Source organism: Telopea speciosissima, chromosome 11, assembly GCF_018873765.1.
Source record: "Telopea speciosissima isolate NSW1024214 ecotype Mountain lineage chromosome 11, Tspe_v1, whole genome shotgun sequence".
NCBI classification, from domain to species: domain Eukaryota; kingdom Viridiplantae; phylum Streptophyta; class Magnoliopsida; order Proteales; family Proteaceae; genus Telopea; species Telopea speciosissima.
Window position 1 is genome coordinate 38,009,861 of NC_057926.1, and position 7,849 is coordinate 38,017,709.

A 7,849-nucleotide genomic window follows, 5' to 3' on the forward strand; every position below is an offset into this window, starting at 1 on the left:
ATGCTTCTGTGTCTAGGCACAGGAACCACGTGGGCCGTACAATCAAGTAAAGTTCTATTCTCTATTTAGGATAATTCTTAGGAGGCAATTTACAATGTTTCGGATGGGAGCGTGCAGTTTCGATTTTGAGCTGACTATTGTGGTCAGTGGTAATCTTCTCCCCTAAGTCATGCCTTGGTCATAGTCTCACAAACATAGAAAGAGCATGAATCACTCGCAGAATATAAAAGGGTTAAATACGCGTACCCGCCTGTAATGCACCCAATATTCCTCGTACCCCCCTAAGCTTCTGATAAGTCCACGTACCACCCCTGCTTTACCCCCCTAATGCCATTTAAGTCCACACCAAGTATTAAATACTAAAAAATTACCAAACTACCCTTTCTTCTATCTTTTCTATAATTTGAAAAGACCAAATTGCCTTGACCTATTTGCTAAATTTTGAAAAGACCAAAATGCCCTCATCTTCCCCAAATCATCATCTTCTTTTACATACCCACCACCGCCACCCGCCATTAACATCATCACAACATAACCGATCCATCATCCCATCTATTATTCATCTTACTTCATCTTCTACTTATTAGCCAAAGATATTGTCAAACTGCAACTTCCTTTATTTTATCTTCTACATCAATCTTGTAATGTCAAAGATCAAAGCTGACACCATAACAAACCTTAATGGGAGACTTCAGAATCAGGATTGGCAGCACCGAATAAAACGCTGGTTATAAAGGGGGAAAAATTGAAAATAAACGGAAACCCTAGAAATTTAGCCAAACTGAAAGACAATCCTAACCTAAACAAAATTAGTTACACATTCAATCGACTGTTGCATCTAATGTTCACAAAACTATATAATCCTAACCCTAGATAAGCTTCGAGAATTGCATCTATAGATCACAAAAAAAGGATTAACATGTATCATCCATGACTGGAAAGATAAGAGTAAAATCCGAAAGATCACAGACCTTTCCAGATGAAGTATTGGATGCCATTTTCGATGTCGAGCACCTTTCAATAATTCATAATTCCTTCAACTCGTCTATTACCAATCCATCATCCCATCTATTATGCATCTTTCGTCTCTCTTGTCAGACCAATTTCAAGCATTGGTGAGGTGCTTTGGTAAGGGCGATGGTGTTGGTGGAGGAATAGGCAAGGGAAAGGGACTTGGTGGTGGAATCGGTAAAGGTGGAGGAGTTGGAGGTGGTGCTGGAGGTGGGGCTTCATGGTGGTGATGGTGTTAATGGTGGGTGGTGGTGGTAGTATTGGGTATGTAAAAGAAGATGATGATTTGGGGAAGATGAGGGCATTTTAGTCTTTTCAAATTTTAGCAAATAGGTCAGGGCAATTAGGTCTTTTCAAGTTTTTGAAAAGATAGAAGAAAGGGTAGTTTGATCATTTTTTACCATTTAATACCTAGTGTGGACTTAAATGGCATTAGGGGGGTAAAGCAGGGGTGGTACGTGGAATATTGAGGGGCGGTACGTGGACTTATCAGAAGCTTAGGGGGGTACGAGGAATATTGGGTGCATTACAGGGGGTACATGTATTTAACCCAATATAAAAATGGCCAGCACCTCTCATACTCCGACCCAATTTTATAGTAGTTACCTACAAATAAAAATAAAAAATAAAAAAAATGAAAGAACGCTATCTGGTCATGTGCAGCATGCGGTTCCTACGCCTAGACACAAGGCTGCGCGAAATGACTACCATATCCTCATGTAAAGAAAGTTCCAGAACCATAATAAATCTTTGTCTTCTTTATTTGTTTTTCTCACTCCCTTGCATTGTGCTTTGAGTATGTGAGGAAAAACTTTTGTTTAACCGTTCATATTTGTAAATTCTTGGAAAAACTTGAGTCTATTCCTTTTAGCTTTACATTCCCAATTTAGCCCTTCTTAGGTTGCTATCTATCACAGCCCGCCCAACAAAGGCCCACGGGCCTAACTTGCAAGCCTATGGACTTGGACATTAGGCTAAGACCAAGTCCATGGCCTAGAACTCTTTACACTTGAAGGGAGTCTAGACATGTTTTAAAACATTTAAAAGAAAGGATGGTTAAGGAAAGTTCTAGAGAAGCCTTGTAAATAGCTAAGGAAGGAGGAGACTTCTAGAGTCTCCAAGTAGCTAGAATCCTCCACAAAGGAGGTGAGAAGGTTCTAGTCTCTTAGGCTAGAAATTTCCTAGCCATTGGATAGATGATACATGTAAAGATCTTAGACATTCTTTGGGTTCTTGGTTGCCAATAAATAGAGGTTACCTCATTTGGACAAGGCACCATCCAACCAACCAACCAAGCAAGTGAGCTATTAAGCATTGTAATCCAAGCTTTTGACCAATACAAGTTCATTCTCTCAAACTCTCTCTTATGTTCTCTAAGTTCTCTTCCCAAGTCCCTCAAGGAGTGGTGAAAGGCTGACTTAGTGCTAACAAGAGTGCTAAGTGTCGGCGCGGTTGCTTAGTAAGGTCTAAGGCCGTGACAATTCTGGTATCAGAGCTTCGGTTGCGAGGGAGTATACTTGTGGAGATGTCTACTAACCCTTCAGAGGTCGTGAACATGTTGATGAATGAGCAAGTCCGTGGAAGGCAGGCCATTCCCAACAAGGAGAAGCGAAGAGGCAAAGATAAATTCGTAGATGTTGGTGGTGCTGTGGAGCCACGCTTAGCTCGGGTGGAGCTAGCAACGACCGAGGTGAAGGAGCGCCTTGATGTTGTGGAGCAAAGCGGAGAGGAGCTCGAAGGCCACGTCGTGGAGCTCAAGGAGGAGCTTGTGATCCAAATGGGGGAGCTCAAGGAGTCCCTACAAAGCACTCTCAACACCATAGTACACGCCAAACAGGAGGAGTTTGCCACCTTCAAGACTCAAGTGTGGGAGGCATTGGCGAAGATGGATGCTCGCATCAATGAAGTACAAGCTGATTGGGTCATGTGTAGGAGGGCAGCAGCCGGGGGAGCCACTACCTCACGTGAAGTGTCTAGGGTAGAGATACCAAGGCCTAAGGTGTTCGACAGGAAGAGAGACGCGCGGGAAGTCGACAACTTCTTGTGGCACATGGAGAGGTACTTTGAGGCGATGGCACTCGAGGATGAACCTACTAAGGTACGGATGGCTATACTCCACCTCACTGATACATCGACTCTATGGTGGCATAGAAGGCATGCAGATATAAAAAAAGGTATGTGCACCATAGATACATGGGATAGTTTTAAGAATGAACTTAAAAGGTAATTCTATCCCGGGAATGCTACCTTCTTGGCAAGAAGGAACATCAAAAGGCTCAGGCATACTGGGTCTATTCGGGACTATGTCAAAGAGTTCACCACACTTGCGCTCGATGTCCTGAGTATGACCGACGAGAAATTATTGTTCAACTTCATAGATAGTCTTTAAAACTGGGCTGCGCAAGAGCTGCAACGCGGTGGTGTGCAAGACCTTGCTTCAGCCTTAGCAGCAGCAGAATCATTGATGGAGTTCCAAAGAGAAGACAAGCCAAGAAAGAGCAATGGTGAGAACTGTAGGGGAGACCAAGGTTCTGATGCTCATCACCCCAAGGAAGACAGTAGCAAACCCTCTTCAGGCAAGAAGGGAAAGCTTTGACTTGACAAGAAGGATAAGTTCAAGCCCAAAGACAAGTCTTTCTTGTGTGATGGGCCACACTGGGCAAGGGACTGCCCAAAGAGGAAGGCCTTAAGTGCCCTACTCTAGGAGAAGAGTAAGGAAGAAGAGCCGGTTCTTATGGATTTCCTAATGCAACTTGGTGCCATCAAGGCTAAGACAGAGATCAAGGCCACTACTCCATAGAAGGGGTTGATGTACGTGGAGGCGCACATGAACGGGAAGCCCACATGTGTCATGGTTGACACAGGTGCTACCCATAACTTTGCCTCCTCCATGACACATGTGCTACCCATAACTTTGCCTCAACGGAGGAGGCAAAGAAGCTTGGACTTAAGGTGTCCAAGGAGGGAGGTTGGCTCAAGGCTGTCAACTCCCAAGCTCGTCCCATACAAGGCATAGCTCGAGGGGTTGAGATGCGAATGAGGACGTGGAGAGGCACCGTGGATCTATCAGTGGTGCCTATGGATGACTAACAAGTGGTGCTTGACATGGATTGCCTTAGAAGGGTTAAGGTCATACCCATGCCATTCATCAACACAGTTTGCATCATGGAGGAAGGTGCTCTATGTATGGTCCCGACGGTGCAAGGGACTAAGGAAGGTCCCAAGCTTTTGTCAGCAATGCAACTAAAGAAGGAAGTCAAGAAGGGAGAAGACACCTACCTCGTTGCATTGCTCGAGGAGAAGGAAAATAGCCCCATGGAAGCACTGCCTAAGTCAGTTAAGGAGGTCCTTGATGGATGCAAGGACATTAGGCCATCAGGGATGCACAAACAATCACCACCTAAGGAGAAGGTGGATGTGACCCGGTCTTGCGAAAACAAGATCAAGAAGAACAGAAAGAGAAGGGCTAGCAAAAGAAGGCAATCGACAAGCTTTAAAGAAGGGGACTTAGTGTTCGACAAGTCCCTAAAGGAGGTATTTAAGGAAAAGGTTTGCCGATACATTGACCTATACGGGGTCATAAAGAAGAGACATGAAAGACTCAAGTTGGGCTCAATGGACGTTGCTACTTCGCACAAGAGGAGGATATACAGACGTTCATATAGGCCATATACAGAAGTTCTCCAAGAAGGTTATAACGAGGGCGTTGCCAATTTGGGCTGAGGAGAGTGTCACGGCCCACCTAACAAAGGCCCACGGGCCTAACTTGCAAGCCCATGGACTTGGACATTCGGCTAAGACCAAGTCCATGGCCTAGAACTCTCTACACTTGAAGGGAGTTTAGATATGTTTTAGAACCTCTAGAAGCAAGGATGGTTAAAGAAAGTTCTAGAGAAGCTTCTAGAGAAGCCTTGTAAATAGCTAAGGAAGGAGGAGACTTCTAGAGTTCTCCAAGTAGCTAGAATCTTTCACAAAGGAGGTGGAAAGGTTTTAGTCTCTTAGGCTAGAAATTTCCTAGCCATTGGATAGATGATACATGTAAAGATCTTAGACATTCTTTGGGTTCTTAGTTGCCTATAAATAGAGGTGGCCTCATTTGGCCAAGGCACCACCCAACCAACCACCCAACCACCCACCCAACCAACCAAGCAAGTGAGCTATCAAGCATTGTAATCCAAGCTTTTGACCAATAAAAGTTCATTCTCTCAAACTCTCGCCAAGTCCCTCAAGGAGTGGTGAAAGGCTGACTTAGTGCTAGCAAGAGTGCAAAGTGCCGATGCGGTTGCTTGGTAAGGTCTAAGGCTGTGACATATCGCTCCCACAAGTCATTCATCTCTTCTTTCCATGTCACTTTTGATCGAAACTATGGTCTTATAACTCCTAATCTTATATCATATCAATCCTTACCGCTGCGGCTAATGGCCTCCTCCACGAGCCGCAATACCTCATTAAACAAGGCTCCTTCAACCCTAGTCCTCACGAGCTAAGGGTTAAGGGCTAAAGAAAGAGAAAACCCACAAGGTGTATCATTTAAGATGGAATCATCACAATTATGCTTACAAATTTTTTTTTTTTGTTTGGTAACAATTATGCTTACAATAAAAGATAGAAATAAGGTAGTAGAGGGCACATAAACAGCAGAAAAAAAGTATTGTGAATGAACTAAAACAAAATGCCCTTAAGCTAATCTTATCTAATCCATCCATATTGGATCCAGTCATGATGATCTCAAAGCACAAGGTATCTGCCTACCATCCACTAAATCTTCTTTAAACCCTCTGAGTGCATTATAAAGGAGCAACTTTGTGACTAATATTTCAGAACATTGACTAGAAGGTGATAAATGAAGCATTAAAACCATCTCCAATAGGGTGGATGGGAGGCTGGAAAGAAACCAGAGGTATTTGGGGGGGGGGTTAATCTTTTCAGTTATAGATTAGGTCTTGTTATGCCAAACAAATTGGTATGTGGTGGCTGTTGGATGGAGCCGCTACCCTAGCTTGCACAAGATCATTTGATTTCGCTAACAATTGCTTGGTCGATTGGTTGATGGCTTGTCAGTTGGAGTGCATGCCCCATAGGAGGTCAAGGGATTGACTCTCATGATTTGCATATTTGTATGAGAAAAAAGACATCCCTCCCCCATAATGGTTAGATATCTTTTGTAGTTGGTAGTTAAAATCCCATTAAGGCTTGAAGCAGATAGACAGGGTAAACAAAAAAAAAAAAAAATTTTGAATCCTTATTCGATTTCTAAAAAGGATTACTAATCCTTAACTTTTGGAGGAATCCTTCATCAGTGGTTGTGAATGAATGATTTTTTGAATCTTTTTTTTTTTTATTATTTTTTATCTTAGTTTCGTACTTCCGTAGGAGTTAGTCAAAAGATTGAGAAATAGAACCATCTGATTTAATTCGTTCTCATGAAACATTAAAAGCATCTCCTCTCAACACATTCAATTGTGTGCTTCTGTTTATTTGATTTCCACATCCATATTAATGCAACATTATATTAGATTATGCTTCCTACAAGCAAGCTTGGGAGGCCCACAAGGTGTAGATGGCCGTCCATGATGCAGATAAGTTACCTACATGGCTTATTTTATTGGAAATAAGTTATGGGTTGGGTTACGCAGGTGTTGGGTCTTTAATCCCATAGGTTTTCTTTGTAATGGACCAATTTAATGGACCTAAAATATGGGTAGAAAGTAAGAAAACAAAATTTTCTTCATTAGTTTAGTTAGAGTCCCTATTTTGAGTTTGTTTATTTCATTATTTTAGTTTCCTAGTCAGTTTATGTTACTTTATTAGTTAAGGATTGAGTTATACCTTTTCCTTTTTAGCGTTTGAGTCTGATTTTTAGTCTTCTATATAAGTTTATAAGGGGCTACAGCCTTGTACACGAATTTGATTAATTAGATTTATAGAAAAAAAAAAAACCATAGCTTTGCATTTTGCTGTGAGAGAGTATGGTGAGATGCCATTGGTGAGAGACCAAAATACGGTGAAAGGCCGAGGGTGAGAGATCCGAGTCTGAGAGAGACTACCCTATCTTCCTCTTCCTTGCTTCGATTTTTTTTTAAATTTTTTTATTTTATTGTTCTAAAATTTCCTGCAAATTTGAGAATCAATCGAAGTATTTATTTTTATTGGACCTGAAGTTTGCGATCCTCTTGTGGACTGGTTGTCACTTGTGCCTGATCTCCCATTAGTCCTATAAGTAATAAGATTCTTATAGGTAGTTTACGATTGGTCCCTTGGCTTGAGAAGTCCTTATCATTCTAGTTAAGCTTTATGGTTTTTAGTGTACCAACGGTTGATATATCTCAAACCATATATCGATGCGTTGAATTCATGGTGTCAAGTTGTCTGAAAGAGATGCACAATATGGAATCCACTTCTGTAATGGAGAATATCAAAGAGAGACTTTTTTACATGATTGAACGAAATCAGGATTTGGTGGCATCTCAAATACTCTCTACTATGAGAGAGTATGGTGAGAGACCAAAATACAATGAGAAGTTGTGGGTGAGAGACCCGAGTTTAAGAGAGACTACCTTATCTTTTTATTCCCTGCGTCGATTTCTTTTTGTTTTTATTTTATTGCTCTGAAATTTCCTACAAATCTGAGAATTGATCGCAGTATTTACTGGCTTTTTTTTTTGATAGTTCGAAGTATTTACTGTTGCTGGAATTGAAGTTTACAATCCTCTTGTGGATTGATTGTCATTTGTGACTGGTCTCCCATTACTCCGCTAAGTAATAAGATTCTTATAGGTAGTTTACAATTGGTCCCCTGGATTGAGAAGTCCTTATCATAGCAGTTAGGCTTTTATGG